The 16,923-nt window shown below is 44.9% G+C and overlaps 1 pseudogene; it reads right to left on the bottom strand.

The window, feature by feature from the left end:
• Nucleotides 1-12,203: 12,203 nt before the first annotated feature.
• LOC136637911 (5S ribosomal RNA) lies at nt 12,204-12,320 on the bottom strand (annotated as a pseudogene).
• Nucleotides 12,321-16,923: the final 4,603 nt, after the last annotated feature.

Raw genomic sequence — 16,923 nt, 5'->3', positions numbered from 1 at the left:
GTCCCATTGTGTTCAATGGGAAGTATGTGTCCCAGGAAAGTATGGATAGGATTGCAGCCTCAATGAGGAGCAAAACTTCCCTACATAGAGTAGCTCTCTTTAATAAGACCGCCTCCGTTCTAAAGACACAGTCCTAGGCGTGTCTACTCAAGAGTAAGTTCCATTGTGTTCAATAGGGCTTACTCCCAGGAAAGTATGGATAGTATTTCAGCTTGAAAGAGGAGTAAGCCCTACATAGAGTAAGGCTACAATCCTATTCCTGTTTACCTGGGAGTAAACTATTAGGGGTTGACTATAAGGGGTCTTATGTCTGAGTATAGATATGCATAGGATTGGGCTCTAACTCTCTTTAAGAAGACCACCTCCGTTCAAAAGACACAGTCCTAGGTGTTTCTACTCAGGAGTAAGTCCCGTTGTGTTCAGTGGGGGCTTACTCCCGGGAAAGTATGGATAGAATTGCAGCCTAAAAGAGGAGCAAGAGCAGGCAAGGTGGATTTACTCACACTTCATCACACATTCACAGATGTGGTCATCCCGCTCAGGGCGCTTAAGGGGGGGGGAAGCTAGAGGAGTGGATTTTGCATCCTACCCTTAAAGTGAGTGGGTGCAGTGAGAATTTTCACCCATACTGTGTATACAGATCAAAGTGCACCCAGACCTATATGATGCATATACAGACCAAGAGGTTGTAGTTGTTCGCCATACTGTGTGCTTACACAGAAGTAAGTCCTTCTCGTATTCTAGTCGTTCTGCTTCGCCCTTCCGCCTTTGGGAGGTAACTACCAGGGCAAATGATGTGATTTCCTTCCTTTTTGTGCATGTGACCTGCGCTCTCTTCTGGATCAAGCAGTATCCCGGATAACTCGGCAAGAAGGGGATTTCGTGTCTAACGGGGCCCCCTGTTAGGACATTTTGAGGTGCGAGATGCTGACGCTCGTTTGTGTCACGTCGGAACGCATCTCTTCACTACGGTGAGGTGACAGGAGCAGGATCTCTGTACTGGAGATGAAGGCTGCCATCCTATATGTCCTTCCCTAGGAGTAAATCTCATTGAGCACAGTGGGACAACTTCTGGGCGCGCACCCTTGTAGCAGGAGTAGCGAGGAGCGCATCAGCTTTTCCGCCGACTTCCCACCCCACCCGATCAGGACTTTCACTACGGAAGAGTGAACGGGAAGATGACTGTGCGTGGGGGGAGGGGGGGCTGGGAAGAAGGGCTACTCGTTCCCTGAAACGATCCCATGCCTGGTTAAGCCATTTCTGCCCAACGTTGCATATACGCAACAGGCACCAAATGTATACACCTGTGGGCCAGGTAAAAATGGTTTTACTCAGGCAGAAGTCCTCATAGGGGAAGTCCTCATTACTCGCAGGTGAAGTATGCACGGGCAAATAAATAAATAAATAAATAAATAAATAAATAAATAAATGAGGAGAGTTCCTTCATTGTTCACTGAGGTTTCCATCCTCCTGTCCAAAAGCAAAACAAACAGGCTTCCTTCCAGTCTCCATTCAAGAGGACCTTCAAAATACTCCGCAGCCCATCCGCGAAGCTCAGGGTGGGCTACTCCCCAGGGCCTAGGAGAGGGGGGTAAAGAGGGTAATTCGTGCCGGGACCCAGGGTCAGAAAGGGGGCCCAGGAGCCAAAGGAGGGGCCCCGGAAATTTCCTGGGCTCTTCCGTTTTCCAATCTCACCCAGACTCAGTGCCCATGTGGGATGCTGACAAAGACTATCTGGTTTTTGCCACTTTCCCCCTGTTTTGCCCCCATTCTGCCCATCCCATTGCCACTCTTTGGGAAGGGGCCCAAAAGAAACTTTGCACCTCTTGATAAAATTTCTCTCGGAGGCCCTGCTGCTACCCCCAGGTCAGGATGCAGAGGGTGGTGGCAGCCTTCAGTTAGTGGCTGCTGCAAAACATCAGTCCAAGAAAGAACTGGCCATGAAGTCCAAGAGAGAGGCTGAATGAACAATCGTGAAGGAAAAAAAATCCTAAACTAGTCAACAAACAAACACCTCTGTCTCTGTCTTCTAATATAAAAATACAATCAACCCAGACACAGATGAAGTTCTGCATCCCATTATTAACAGCGCCATCCTGTATATGTCAGAAGTTAGGCTGCAACTATCCACACTTATCTGGGATTAAGCCCCATGGACTCTAATTGGACTTACTTCCTAATAGACATGGTGAGGATTGGGCTCTTTTCCCACCCAGACTTTCTCCCACCTAAGTGTGTATAATAGGATTGCAGCCTGAGACTGCACTTCCCTCAGAGTAAGCTCCATTGGCTCTAATAGGACCTCCAAGTAGACAGGCATAGGATTGGGCTCTGAATCGATTAAGGCTATAATCCTATGCACACTTTCCTGGGAGGAAGCGCCATTGAACATAATGGGGCTTACTTTTGAGCAAACCCCAATTTGCTTTGTTTAGGATTGGGTTGTAGCTCAGTATCTATTACAGGTACAGGGAGAAGGGAAGAAAATGGAAGTCAGGATGACTAGGGGTACAATATGTGGCGATCTCCTATTCACACACTTACTGGGTAGTCACATCTCACAGGAGGTAAGTTGTGATAGAGTTGCCCTCCTCCCACACCGATGTTATCACCCCCCCCCCTTTAAGAGTTGTCCTGCTGGTCAAAAAACCATTGAGAGCCAAGCCTATGCATGTCTACTCAGAAGTAAATCCTATGATAGACAATGAGGCTTATTCCTAGGTAAGTTTGGATAGGATTTCAGCCTTACAGTCCAACCCTATGCCTGTCTACTCAGAAGAAAGTCCTAATGGAGTTAATGGGGCTTACTCCCAGGAAAGTGTGGATAGGATTGGGCTGTCAGTCCCCTGGACTGCCTCAAGCGATGCCCATCCAGGTGCCCCTGGGAAGCTCATCAGCAGCCCCTTGTTGCTCTCTTCCTGTATCCTGAGAGCTGAGAAATATGGAAAGGTGGGACCTATCCTTAGGAAAGAAATCCAAGAGCTAAATCTGCTCCATAGAGGCACGCTGCTACTGAGTCATTCAAGATCTGTTTGGATTCAATTCACAATTGGAAGAACTATACTGGACACAGGTGCCAAAGGTTTCAAAATCCACAGGAGAGCAGAGAGTGTTCGGGTCAGTGGCACAGGAGCCTGGACTTGGAGAAGTGGAATATTACAATCAATATTACAATGGAATATTACAAGGTATTACAACCATTCAACCTTGGGTTCTGGAGCGGAATTGCATAGTCTCCCAAGGGCCAATTTGGATTACCTTTCTAACAATCCCCTTGATCATTACTTTGGTGACATTGCCAGGGTCTGCTCCAGTTGATGGTCTTCACCTCTCTTCACAAGTGAGGCTCCACCTACTGTAAAAAAAAAATGTTCCTAGCTCTGCTTCCCTGCTAGAGTAGAAGACCATCCACTCCCCCCCCCCTTTACTTAATGGGAAAGCCTGGATTAAGAGTCACCCCCTGATTTACGGTCTGATTTGGGGTTCTAGTTTCTCTCTTTGCTTCAGTGTTATTTTGGTGGAGGGATGGGGACATGTTGCTGGTGCTGCCACTGCTATTGCCAAATTACTACAAAACTTAGCGCTTTGCCCCCACTCTGGGAACACCACTGAGTGACCAAAAATCTGGTCTTTGGCCCAAGGTACTGCTGGTCTAGTCTTTTGTTACGGCTGTGGTAGAACATATATGCTGGCAGAGATGGAGAAGGAGAAGCAATAAAGCTTGTCCAGGTGCAACCTGTCTACTTTGTTCCAAAAGAGCATCAGGTTGCAGGTAGCTCCTTCTTCTTACATCCAGTCAATTTCAAAACTGGTCTGGATGATACTCTCCAGCCCACCCACTTACTTTACAACTAGAGATGGGATCACGCACACCCTGTTGTCCCACACAGCACACCTTCCTCCGGCTTCTAATTGTGTGTGTGATGATCTTAACATCTTCTTTTCTCACCATCTACATACATCTTTCAAAGCCTCTTTCCACTGTCTCCTCCATGCCTGTCATGTACACCTGCACACAAAAATACAAAAGAGCATTTAGCTAAAGATACTGGGAAAATACTCTATCATCAAGGTCATCATCTACAACAACAATTTATATACCGCCTTTCAACAAAAAGTTCACAAAGTGGTTTACAGAGCACCATATCATCATCAGCATCATTTTATTTATATATACACCGCATTACTGATATCTTTTCAGTTTGGAAAATGCCAGCACTTATGTTAGATTACTTGCAATTTTCAAAACAGAAGGGGTCAATATTTATTAATAAAGTATTGGTAGTGTGCTTGAGAGACTAACCACAGCTTAATCTGATCAGGGCTCATCATGAACTAGCCTCAGTCCAAGGACATATGATGCAATAATAAAAACAATGCCTCTGAACATACACAGAGGGCCTTTCTCTCACCACTTCGCAACCATCACAAACCATTGCTTGAAAGGGACCATCACAGTGGTAGAACACATTATTTGCATGCAGAAGATCCCAGATAGATGTGGAGAGACCTCTTTCTGAAACCCTGGAGAGCTCCTGTGGGTCAGTGTTATCAAACTCAATGAATGATCCAGTATAAGGCAGCTTCTTATGTACCTCATACCTGTGATTAGTGATGGAGATGAAAGAGGGTGTCTCTCTAGGTAGGTATGAGTCTCAGCACCTCTGTCACTGTCGAGGTTCACATTCCTGATAGGCCATGAAACCCTCAAGGAAGCTATGACCAAATTACCCAAATGCCACTCCTGAAAGTTGGGGTCTCTTTAGACTGGCATCTGACGTAATATGATGGACTGCAGTAGGAGTAAGAAGTGACAGAAGTTCCCATGCATGGATGAAACCTCTGGAGCATGCCCACAAAACTCTTTGGCCTCTGGAGTCACAAGAAGTAATCCAGTAAGTGCTAGTCCCATGAGACTGAAAAAAATATTTTAATGACTCTGATAGTGCCATAGTGAAACTGATTATTTCAGTTGAGCACTCCAAATATTTTGTGGATGACTTGCCATTGGTATCATTTACAGAACACACCATCCATGTCCAAGCCATTCAAGGAGTGGAAGCAAAAGATTAGCATCAGCACATCTAGGTCTGCCTATAGCCAGGGCTGTGGTAACCATGGGGACCAATGGCCACATCACCACATCACCCTGCTTAGGTTTGGGCTGTTAAGGAATCATGTTTTCCTCAAAACCTTACTTGAGTAGAAGACAGTCTTCACTGGCACTTCTACAACAGTGTGTGCTCTTTCCACTCCCCTACTTTCCAAGCCGACAATCAATGTTGTCCTGTGATGCCATTCAAGTCAGCATTTTCATTGTTATTTCCTATTTTTAGGAGTTTTATTGTGGCGATAGAAATTAAAACCAGGTTTAAGCTTGGCACCCTAGGGCTCTTCCCAGGAGTCTTCCTTCCTTCCTTCCTTCCTTCCTTCTGTTATACAGTTGAAAGAGGAAACCATCTCACTGCTTTTACGTTAGAAGACTGCAACAAAAGGAAGTCCGTGCTAGGCTTTGGTGAGCACTGCAGAGCATTTTATAGCCCTCCGCTTGATGGAATCTACCCAAGATATGAGAAAGACACCAAAGAGTATAATTAATAGCAGGCCAAAAAGTTATCGGGCGGGATGGAATCCAAAGCAACCCCCTCTCCCCGCCCAATCAATATGAGTCCTATAAACCTCACGTTTTCATTGTTCTATAAAAAGCCTTCTTCTGAAAAGCCCTCATTTGCTAGTAAGTCATCCAGAAAGTGAACTGGGTACCTTGGAGTATTTGAGCTCAAAATGACCAAGTCATTACACTGCTGAGCATAAGCATGAATATGCATGAGCTCCTTTATAAGGCTGCAGATGTTCTGCCTGTCGATTCAGGGCTCTGTCCTCCAGCCCCTTTTAGTGCATCCTGTGCAGCCGTCAAATAATCTGAGGATTTAAATGTCCCTAAGCAGTCATTTGCTTGATAGATTGTAATGACTCAGGAGTTCCTTTGGAGCCATTACAGTTGCTCAGGTCAAATACCAGCTTTTCAAAATGCCCCAGACACAAGGGCCACAATCCAATATGCACTGATGGATCTTTAATTCCTATTGAACTCAAAGCATGCAGCATCATTCAAGCACAGTTAACTGCTTCACAGCCCAACCCTATCCATGCTGTGGGTGCATGTTGCAACAGCAGAAGGCTGCCACAAAATGGTGACTGACCCTCCAGAGTACTCCATCAGCGGTCATTTTCAGAGCGCTGCCACAAGAGGCAGTAGCACTCCACCTTCACTGCTGGATCCCGCTGAGCCCCCCAAAGAAGGTAAGGCAGTGGTGTGGGTGGGTGGGGAGGGGTAAACCAGGGCAGGGAGGAATGGGGGCTGGAATACTCACAGAGGGGTGGATTCAGAAGCAATGGTGTGGCAGTGACAAGCCCAGGGCTGAAGGCGCCCCATGCAAAGTGCAGCACCCAGAAGTAAGTGGTGGTGATATTATCAGGTCACCAGCAAATGCTTCAATGGCAGCGGGGGGGGGGGGGGTGATTTCGAGCTAACCAGACCTAGGGGCAGGTGGAAGTCCATCCAGCAGCAAAGCTCTGCTTGCTGTGCTCTCTTCACAAAGTCTTGGCATGGAAGATTCCGTGCCAGCGTGTCAGCTGCAGAGCGAGGTACCAACTGTGGCTCCTGGGTTTTTGCTCAATGCACCAGCATGGGGCCCCACCAAATGTGAGATCCGATTTAGCCACATTGGTCAAATCAATGGTCAAAGGCCTGTCCTGGCTCTGGGTCTGGGCAGGACACATGCGCTTTGCAAGTGCTCACTTAGTCCAGGCAGCATCTTTTCTGCAGGCTAAGTGTGGTGCTGCCTGTAAGTGATCTCTCCAACTCAGGGAAGTGCCATGCTCTAGCTGCCTAGTGTGGGGCCTTCTTAGGAGCAGAACTGAATTTGGTCAAATTGATCAAATTGGCCTAAAGCAGGTCTTTCTGTGCAAGTCCCATTGAAATAAGCTCTGACTGCTAAGAACTTTGCAGCCTCTTTCAAATGCCTGTTCAGGATTTGTCATTCATTCCTTTCTAATGCTAAGATTTTGGCACTTTGATTCAATGGAGGACCGGACTACCTGTGATGACCATTCATCTGGAAGTCTTGGCTGATATAAAAGCTACCTGTCTCTAAATAGGGTTGGGTACCTAGAAGCAAAGTTATGCCAATGTGCCAATCTTGCACTCAGAACTTTCCATAGTGTGATAGTTTTTCATAATTAATTGAAGGTGTTGAATTGACCATTAAGTTTGCAATCCTATCCACACTAACCTAGCAGTAAGACCCATAAACTATGATGAAATTTACTTCTGAAGTAGACATACATAGGATTGGGCTCTAAAAATCTCTAGTGGCTCAGGCTCTATATAGCTCAAAGACTGGTTCCTATTTGATGCTCTGTCATGATATCGCAGTACTTCTTTAAAGTATGCTATCTGCTTGGCAAGTTACAAGGCAAGGGTACACAGAGAGGTGAATTCTAAGTGGTTCCCCCTAAGCTCTGTTGTTCTTCTTATTTTCAGATTGGAACCCAAACTTCAGCATCCCATTTTTTATCCTTCCCAATCTCACAAGATCCTTCTTGAGGGGTACTGATCCATGGTCCAATCCTATCCCCCCTTCCCTGCCATGGGAACTAGACAGAACTAGTGTTCCAATGGCGGGGAACTGTAGGTTTTTATTTAATATGTACTTGAAAGAGATTCTGGTCTTTATAGTCCTTGTTTCGTATACCACAAAAGGATGGTTCAATGTAGAGCACATGCAAAGTGCCAGATTCAAATTCTGGCTTCTCTAGCCAGGGAGTGGTGGTGGGGGGAGTAAATTGATGGGAAAGATTTTTGTCTGTAACCCTGGAGAGCACTTACAACACAATCTAATGCATATCTACTTAAAGCACATCAAATTCAATGGCATTTATAACTAGGGGAGCATGTCCCCTGCCAAGCACTGCCCTCACTGCTGAAGCTGTGAGTGCCCAAACATGCACAATGGAAACAATTCAGATACTGTTACGAGTGTGTGGGTTGTGTTTGTACACTCACAGCTTTGGTGGTATCACATTTTGGAGAACTCTAGTGGGGTGGTCCTGCCTCATGTGCCACCCCCACACCACACGTCACTGGTTAGGGCCCAGTCCTACCCAACTCTCTGTTGTTGATGCAGCAGCGGTGCAGTCCTGAGGAAAGCAAACAAATGTTTTTAAAGACGCCTTTGTAACTGCCTCCTCTACTGCAGGATGCAGCGGATGCCTCATTGACACAGCTACATCAGTGCTGGAAAGATCAGTGGTGTTGCTAGAAGGGCGCAGAGGTGCGGGTTGCACTGGATGATGACACCACTACTAGCAAAAAACTTTTAAATTCTGGTATTTTTGAATAACACCATCATATAACAATATATAAATATTGTTCAATGTGCAATTTCATGAGGAATGTAATTAAACAAACTATGTTGAAATATCTCTATTCTATTAAGTTATAGCAAAAAAAAACCCATAGCGGGGCTATGTTGCATCACCTCACCCACTGCCCAGGGTGCTGCCCCTCCCACTGCATAGGAGGAGATCCATCATGGGCAAGATGCGCTGGCTTCCCGCACCGGGTTATGCGCATTACTGGGAAAGATGAATAGGATTGGGCCCTTAATCAGTGTAGCCAATGCATGAACCTTCAGTCTCGAAAGGCTATGGTACAAGCCTACAGCACCCGGTATTCCCAGGTGGTCTCCCATCCAAGTACAAACCAGGCCTGACCCTGCTTAGCTTCCAAGATCAGGCATGTACTGAATTTATATTCTCATTGAATTTTTAAAAAGATAACATCTCCATTTAAATGTGCTTCAATTTCCAGACAGTTCTTTTTTTTTTAAGTATTGCAGTTTGACAGTTACTGTTTAACACTAATTGAAAAAGTCCCTCAAAATCATACCTTCAAATCAAACCTTCAAATCAAAATTGACGCACTCAAAGATGACATGAAATACATTAAAAAGTTAGCTACATTTCATATGTGCAGACTTTAGCTTTCTCTATCTGTTGTGCTCATTTTGGACTTCCTTGCACTACAACCTGGAAACTAGTACCCAGTTGTTCACAAACAATGTTCTTCAATGTATGAACCATTACTGCAAGGATCACAACGTGTAGGCCCTGCATATGCCTAGAGGTGTCCGTTTCCAATGAGTAAAATAGATTCACAGCTTAAGGACACAATCCTAACCAGGTCTAGTCAGAAGTAAGTTCTATTTTGTTCAATGGGGCTTATTCTCAGGAAAGTGTGGTTAGGATTGCAGCCTAAGTCTTACTGAACTCAGTAGGTTTACGTTTGAGTAAAATAAATAACACCATTTTCAAACACCTCCATTTATGCCTCTACTTATTTCTTTAGGCATGTTTCTGTTGCCTTCAAAGCTGCAGGGCAGAGAGAAGTACAAGGAGTACAATATCTCCCATTGCACTTTGATGGAGGAGGTTGTTCCAAGTAGTTTTTAGAGTCATCATTGGAGTCACCTTTGCATCAGGGGTTAGCAGCTGATAGCCTGCCTTGGACATTTTACCCATTAGCAGAAGTGTAGTTAACTAGTTAACCCATTTTTTCCCAGCCCACAGGTCTACACATTTGATCCCTGTTGGGTATATGCAATGTTGGGCAGAAATGGCTTAATTAATGGCTATTTCCTTGTACATCCAGTGCCCAAGTTGCACCCTCTCTCTGTACAGTAGCTAAAGGTACTGTTAGCAGTCAAAATATAAAAGGCACTGCTCCCTTATTTATTTTGCTATGTAAACTGCTTTGTGAATTACGTTTTGTTGAAAAGAGGTATAAACATTTCTCATTAATACTTAATAATTACGCCCTGCAGAAAAAAGTTTCTGTGACGCTTGAACCTTAAATCTTTACATTGATTCAAGACAAATGGATCCTTAACTGGTTCTAAGTGATCCTAAACAAATCAGATGTGCAACCTGCAGTTCTAAACACACCAGGGAGTAAGTGCCTCAACAATTGGATTTACTTCTGAGTAGATGGGCCAAGAATTGTGCTGTTTGCAAAGTAACTTATACATTTGCAGCAGACACACTTGTCATTTCTTCTGGGGCAGCTCTGGCAAAATTCAACTGATGATTAAACTCAGTAGAATGTAAACATGGATTTGAGAGTCTATTTCAGTTGCCTGAAATATATGGCTGGGGTAACCTAGAAAACATAAGGATTTGGTTCATGCATGCTTGCGGATTGTGGCCACTATGTGGCAGTAAATATTATTTAATTCAACTGTATTTATTCCTAGGTGTGAGTCTATGCTTTCAAAAAATAAAAAATTAAAAAGGAAGAAAAAATTCTGTATATTACATTTGTTTTCAAGAAATCAATAAAGACATGCCAACTTAAAAAAAAATTACAGCACTGTCTTTCATCTTTCATTCATACACATAGTGCATCATACATACTCTTTGGATTAAATGGCATATTCATGTACTTTGATTTCCCACTGAGATATTCTTGGAAACTTTTCTAGCCTCCAACATTTAGGAAATAAGTTTCTAACTGTGATAATCATACACAAAAGCATCTCATATATCAACTTATATATAATTAAATTATATATAATTTAATATTTGTCAAATTATTTGTCTATGTTAATTGACAAAGCAGGGTCTAAATTTAAGATTTGTTTTGCTATTCTCCTAATGGTATTATGTACTTACATGCTTTTTTATTTTTATTGACTTATTACACTTTGGTTGCAATCCTATGCACACTTCCCTGGAAGTGTCCTACCACGTTCCATAAATATGTATAGGATTGCAAAATTATACACATCTTTTTCCTTGAAGGAGCCTAGAGAAGCTAACAGTAGAAGGCTGCTTTCCACCTAGGCAGCGTACAGGGCAAAACCTATCTAACTTCAGCAGTAGAACTCTGGTGTACAGAGCAACCTGATGAATGGATTCAATGTGGCTTACTCCCAAGTAGGACTGAAACTTTAAAGACAGGAAGAAATTCCATTTCTCTTGGGACCATTACATCTTCAGGGCTGTTAAATATGGTGAATGATCTCACAGATAGCTCTGGGGAGGGGGCCCCGAAACCAGATAGATGTCAAAGAACATTTCAGAATCACCTCTTTCTGCGTGTTTTACAGAGTACAGTCTACAAACTTCAAAAGGTCATCACCTTGTCCCTTCCCAGCCCTAACTGGTCTGAGCCGCTGGGTCTAGAGTATGCCCACAGAGGACATCAGCGATGACGCAGCCTCAGAGGCTCAGACAGGTTTCACTTCCAGGTCTGGAGTTCAAATTAATGCACATCAAACAAACTTCCATTATTAGGTTCACTTAGTAACGTCATTGTCATTTTCTATTTCCTGTTTTTTTGGCTGTCTCTAAAGATAGGTTATTATTTTTGAAGGCCTGCAGTTATAAAAAGACAGACATGCATATGGACATAGCCATGAATATAATGTCAAGAACCCAGGTGAAACTTACCAAAGCAAAGGAAGTTGTCCCTTAATATAGCCTCTTATGCCTGAAGTGGTGCCTATAAAAGTCATCTACAAGGGCTGTCTACCTCCTGACATTAGGTGATCAGGAATATCAAGTGTGGCGTAATACTGGAGCCCCACAGTGAAGTGAAATAATAAAGTTTTTGCTCTCAGCAAGAAAGACCAGTTTCCCCCCCCCCCCCCTGTTTAAGATCAAGCCCTGGAGGCTATTTTAAAGATACATGCTGTGTAAACACTTGTACTGGAAGACAGTTTTTCAGGACAGTTTTTCAGCAGGAACAAGTTCGTAAAAGTTCCACAAGAGGAACAATTTTGAAGAAAATGCGCCACCTACTGGTCACATGTGATGCTTGTTCAATGACAGCATCCTGGGCGAAATCAGTTTCTCCTCTTTGAATGTCACCATCCAGTTCACGGTTCAAATCATGTCTATATCAGAACATTCCTCTGCTAGCGCTGCTCTTTCGGGGAGGAAAGGTGGCTTGCTGCTTGTGTTGTGCTGTGTCCTCATCTGAGGATTTGTTTAAAGCATTGTATTCAGGCACAAAGTCACAGCCCCTCAAGACTTTCCTGAGTCCAGTTGCTTTTGACAAGTATTGGATCCAGAGTCAGTTGTTGTCTGCTGCTGAAAAAAATAGCTGGCAACCTTCAGTCTCGAAAGACTATGGTATAAGCCTACAGCACCCAGTATTCCCAGGCGGTCTCCCATCTAAGTACTAACCAGGCCTGATCCTGCTTAGCTTCCAAGATCAGATAAGATTGGGCATGTGCAGGGTAACAGCTGCAAAGTAATACCTTGGCAGAAATGTGCTGCTAAAAGGGTGGCCTGCTTGATAATTTTGCACACCCACATCTTGGTTTGCATATTCAAGGTTTGCATATTTTCTCTTTTAGCATTTGCAGCGAATTGGTTCCTAAGTGAGATTAAAGAGCTTATTCCTGGTCATCATCTGCTTAATGATGTCACTTCCTGCTTAATGGCGTCACTGCCAGCCTTCAGCAGGTGCCATGAACGCTATCTGGCCCACTGTATGAAATTAACTTGACACCCCCCCCCCCCGTCGTAGACTATACTGCTACCCTGATCCTCTTCCTGCTTACTCTCTGTGAGCAAGCAGAAGACTAGAGGCTGATATGACTTTGTGGGCAGCAATTTAGAGGAGGCAGTAGACAGATGTAAAGGCACAGCAGCTTTTGTTAGTTTGCTACTGTCCACCCCCCCCCCCGCCCCAACTTGCCACTCAAAGAAGTTACTTCAGTCAGCCTCATGGCTAGGTGAACCTTCATCTGGTTACACAATGTTACAGAACACATTCCAAATGTTTTGTAAAAGTAAACTGGGGCATGCATGTTGACCTGGGCATCATTCAAAAAGCTAGTTTGACACATGTAGATTCATTGATAAATAATTTCACATCAATTACCATATGGGAAAAAATGAGCATAATGGGATGTAAAATCAGAATTGTTTAATTAAGGCTACAATCCTATCCACACTTTCCTGTGAGTAAGTCCCATTAACTATATGCTTCTGAGTAGACTTGCATAGGATTGGGCTCTAAATCTTGAACCCAAGATAAGCACACTGGGAGCTGATTTTAAGAAACCAAGGAACTGAACTTTGACATGCAAAACATGTTTTACTAAAACAGTGTTTCTTAAACTGTGGGTCAGGACCCACTAGGTGGGTCATGAGCCTATTTCAGGTGGGTCCCCAGCAGCCACGGACCTCCACAGCCCTGCACCCAGGGCAAAGCTCTGGGATGGCGCCCCCTGCGGGCCATCGCCGCCGCCCCCGCGCAGAAATCTGCCCCCCCACCAGAGGCTCAAGGAGCCTCACGCAACCGCCTCCCGTGCAGAGGAAACCTCTGTGAGGTTCCCTGGTGCTATAAACTGTGCTATAAACTGTACTTCCGGCAAACCGGAAGCACAGATTCTGCCCCATCAGGAGCCTCAGAGAGTCTATGGCAGGCACGCAACTGGTCCCCGGTCATTTCAATGTGTATTTTAATTGACTTGAGGCTACAATGGTATGTGACTGCATTTGGGGAAATGTCACAGATTTGTATGTTTAACAGGCTGTTATATATATGCTTTTAACAGTGATAGTCAATGGGGCTTACTCCTGGGTAAGTGTGGATAGGATTGCAGCTTTTGGGATATTTGGGGAATTTTTAAAAAACGTATCAGCAACTGCTTGTGAGGGTTAGATGAGGGTGTTCTTCTTTATGTTAAATTACTTTTTAAACTTATTGTAAACTTTTAACAATTTAATCTGATTTTGTTTTATGGGGATGTTAAAAATTTTCCTACTTGATGATGTCACTTCTGGCCATGACATCACTTCCAGGTTAATGACATCACTTCTGGTGGATCCCAACAGACAATCATTCTAAAAGGTGTGTCCTGGTGATAAAAAGTTTGGGAAGCACTGCCCTAAACAAAATACCATAAGCACTCCCAATTTCCACATGTCTAATCCTATGGTTCCCCCCCCCCATCAGTCCTGTGGAGGGGCAGTCATAGAGGTCTTCACTGGGTAAGAGAACCATTCCCTTATCTGGGGGTAAGCTTCCGCAGCATGCTGGTGAAGGTTCACATGGACCTGGACTGCAGGATCTGTTTGGGGAAGGAGGTTAAGATTCTTCGGCCACCACTGCCTAACCCACCCCATTCCTGGAGCTGATTTGACATCCCCAGCCCCATTGCCTTCCCATTCTGCCCTCCCTTGACCCTGTTGCTGCTTCATTCCACTCTCCCCTGCCATGCTCTGGCTCCCCCCTCCCATTCCACCAACCCACCATCCTATCCAGAAATTCTCAACTCTTTTTCTGCATCCCAGCATTCCAAAATGTAAAATTGCTGTTCTTTGCACACATAACTGCACATTGGCCTCCTCCCATTCAGCTGGAGAAGAGTTCACCTCTCTAAAATCTGCTAAGAAAATCATTCTAAAACACAGAGAGAATTACGACTAAATGGAGATAATCTCATAATCATTAGTTCCCATTGACAAAATATCAACTGATTGCCCAGGCTCATTAATCAGTAATAAAAAAATGGAATGGTCATCTGGAAGCATGCCTGTTATTCACTTACACTAGAACCATGCAACAACAGTATCAGCCAAAGGATGTAGAAAAACATCTTATGAACATCTTACGAAGAAAACATAAGATTATTAGACTAATGGGCGCCATTAGCAAGTGTCTGTGGACCACAGTGGGCTAGCAAAGCCTCAGTGGGTGGCTTGGAGCAGGTCCATGGGACCAAAGCACTCAGCCAAACCCATCTAGTGTCAACAGTATCTATTCTCACAAGGAAGGGGAAAGGTTGTGCGTCCAAAATGTTTGTGAACTTCCTGAATGTCATCTGTTTGCAGGAGATACTTATCTAGATGCTGAAATAGTATCTGATTTATGGAGCAGGAACACACAGCATTTCAAGCTTAAAAAACATATCATAAGACTACCAAGGGAGTGTGATGTTTACTAAACTAAAAATTGTACTCGTTTAAAGAGAGCTATTGCTAATGCCTTTAACAGTTTACTGGAAGTTTACTTTGAGGAAGTCTCTCTCTTTCTCTCTCTCTCTCTCTCAATGTTATCTACCTTACAGGGGCGGTATGACAATTGCTCTGAGATCACTGTGGTTTGGAACATCACTAAGAGTAGAAGATATCCTCTCTTCTTTCTAACAGGGTGTGTGGTTTTTGCTTTTATTTTTTAAAGAGCTGCCCAGACTCAAACTTACTGTTGAAACACAATACACATAAAGAAACTTCCCTCTTTATGTCCAAATTATTCCGCTCAGCAAATGAAGATTCAGAATCATAACCCAGGTCAGCTCAGAGGAAGAGAAAACTCACAGTAAATGTTGGTGTTGGGTACTCACACTTTCAGTCAGGCTGTATAGTTGAGGGGGGGGGGGGGAGGTACAGGGATGCTGTGATCCCGGGTGGCACTCTGTGTGTGGGGGTGGCAATGCCACCCCCATTGCTGCCAGGGTCCTGTCCCCTCTCGCTTGCAGCTGAGCCACTCAGAGTGAAGCAGCCTGCTATGACTGGCCTAGCTCCGAATGGTGCTTGACCTTGCAGATAATAACTGCAAGGGTGGGCAGGTTCTCTTGACTGCCCCTGCAGTCATTCTTAGCAAAGCTGCTCAGAGCCACCCACTTCCTCCAAAATGTGCAGCCTGGGCCTGAGTGTTCCAGAAATAATTGCAGTGACATCATCATGTCCCCGTCATTACTTCTGGGGTGGAGGGGGGAGTGGGACAACTGGCATGCCCCGGGTTGGCACACCAGTCAGCTACCTGGCTGACTACCTCACAGGGCAGTTCTGCAGATAACTGAACTCAACTGCTCAACTATTCAAATCAGATATATACATATTAACTCGATACACTATTAATTCAGGTCTGTCTGTGTTCCTAGAATGAGATGAGCCTGCTTTAAGGGGGGATCTGGAAGTTGCTCTGTTCTAGTCTTCGTTCAGAATCAGTTTCAAACTTACAGTCCCCTAAGCCCTTAACCATAACGTGTTTCAGTGGTGGCCCCTGTTGAAAAGTGGTCATAAAGTGCACTCTGAGCACTGGTCATAAAGAGCAACGAGTAGCGTGCTGCCCAAGCGCTGTCAAGAAGGTGAGAACCTTCCCATGTGCATCAGCAGACCCCAGAAGGACCCACCGAGGCAGGGAAGATCGTGGTGGAGGAGGCAGGACTGTGGCACCCATGCTTACCAGTACGTGGGCTTCCTGCCCTTCTAGGCGATACAGCTGTCTCTCAACCTGGCTGGGGGCCTGCCAGGCTGCCATTGCTGCTGGGTTCATCTGGGGTGGGGGCAGCTGCCCTGGAGGAAGGCGAGTCTGAAGCTGAACAGAAGTATTAGAGTCGTCAAAGTAAGAATATGTGGTAGCAGAAGAAAGGATTCTCATGAAGACATTTAAATTTGATTTGTTTGTTTGTTTTTGTATAGTCCTGGAGCCCAGTTCTATTCTTTCACCCCTGCTGATACTGCAAGGCCAAAATGGCTACCATTGTATTCTGTGGTGGCAATTGCAGAGATCTCCTCTGGGTAAGGCTCTGTAGTGTGGGTGGTCTATTCAGACTTGCACTAGCTAAATAGCTGGCATAGGTCTGCATGGTGGAATTGGGTCTGGCAGGGGGTTAGGATTCAGTGGCGGTGGCTGCCACTGAACCCGCCCCACTCCCGGACCCGATTCACGCTCCCCCACCCCACTGCTGCCCTGTGCCCCTACCTCACCCCCCATTGCCACCTCATTTCATCCTCCTCAGACCCCATTCTGCCTTCTTGCCACCCTCTCCCACCTCCACCTTACCTTCCTCAGTGGATGGCTTCGTATCCACTGGTGTGGGCAGGAAGGCTCCAGTT

This window comes from Tiliqua scincoides, chromosome 1, assembly GCF_035046505.1.
Source record: "Tiliqua scincoides isolate rTilSci1 chromosome 1, rTilSci1.hap2, whole genome shotgun sequence".
NCBI lineage: Eukaryota > Metazoa > Chordata > Lepidosauria > Squamata > Scincidae > Tiliqua > Tiliqua scincoides.
This window is presented reverse-complemented; position numbering and strand designations above follow the sequence as displayed.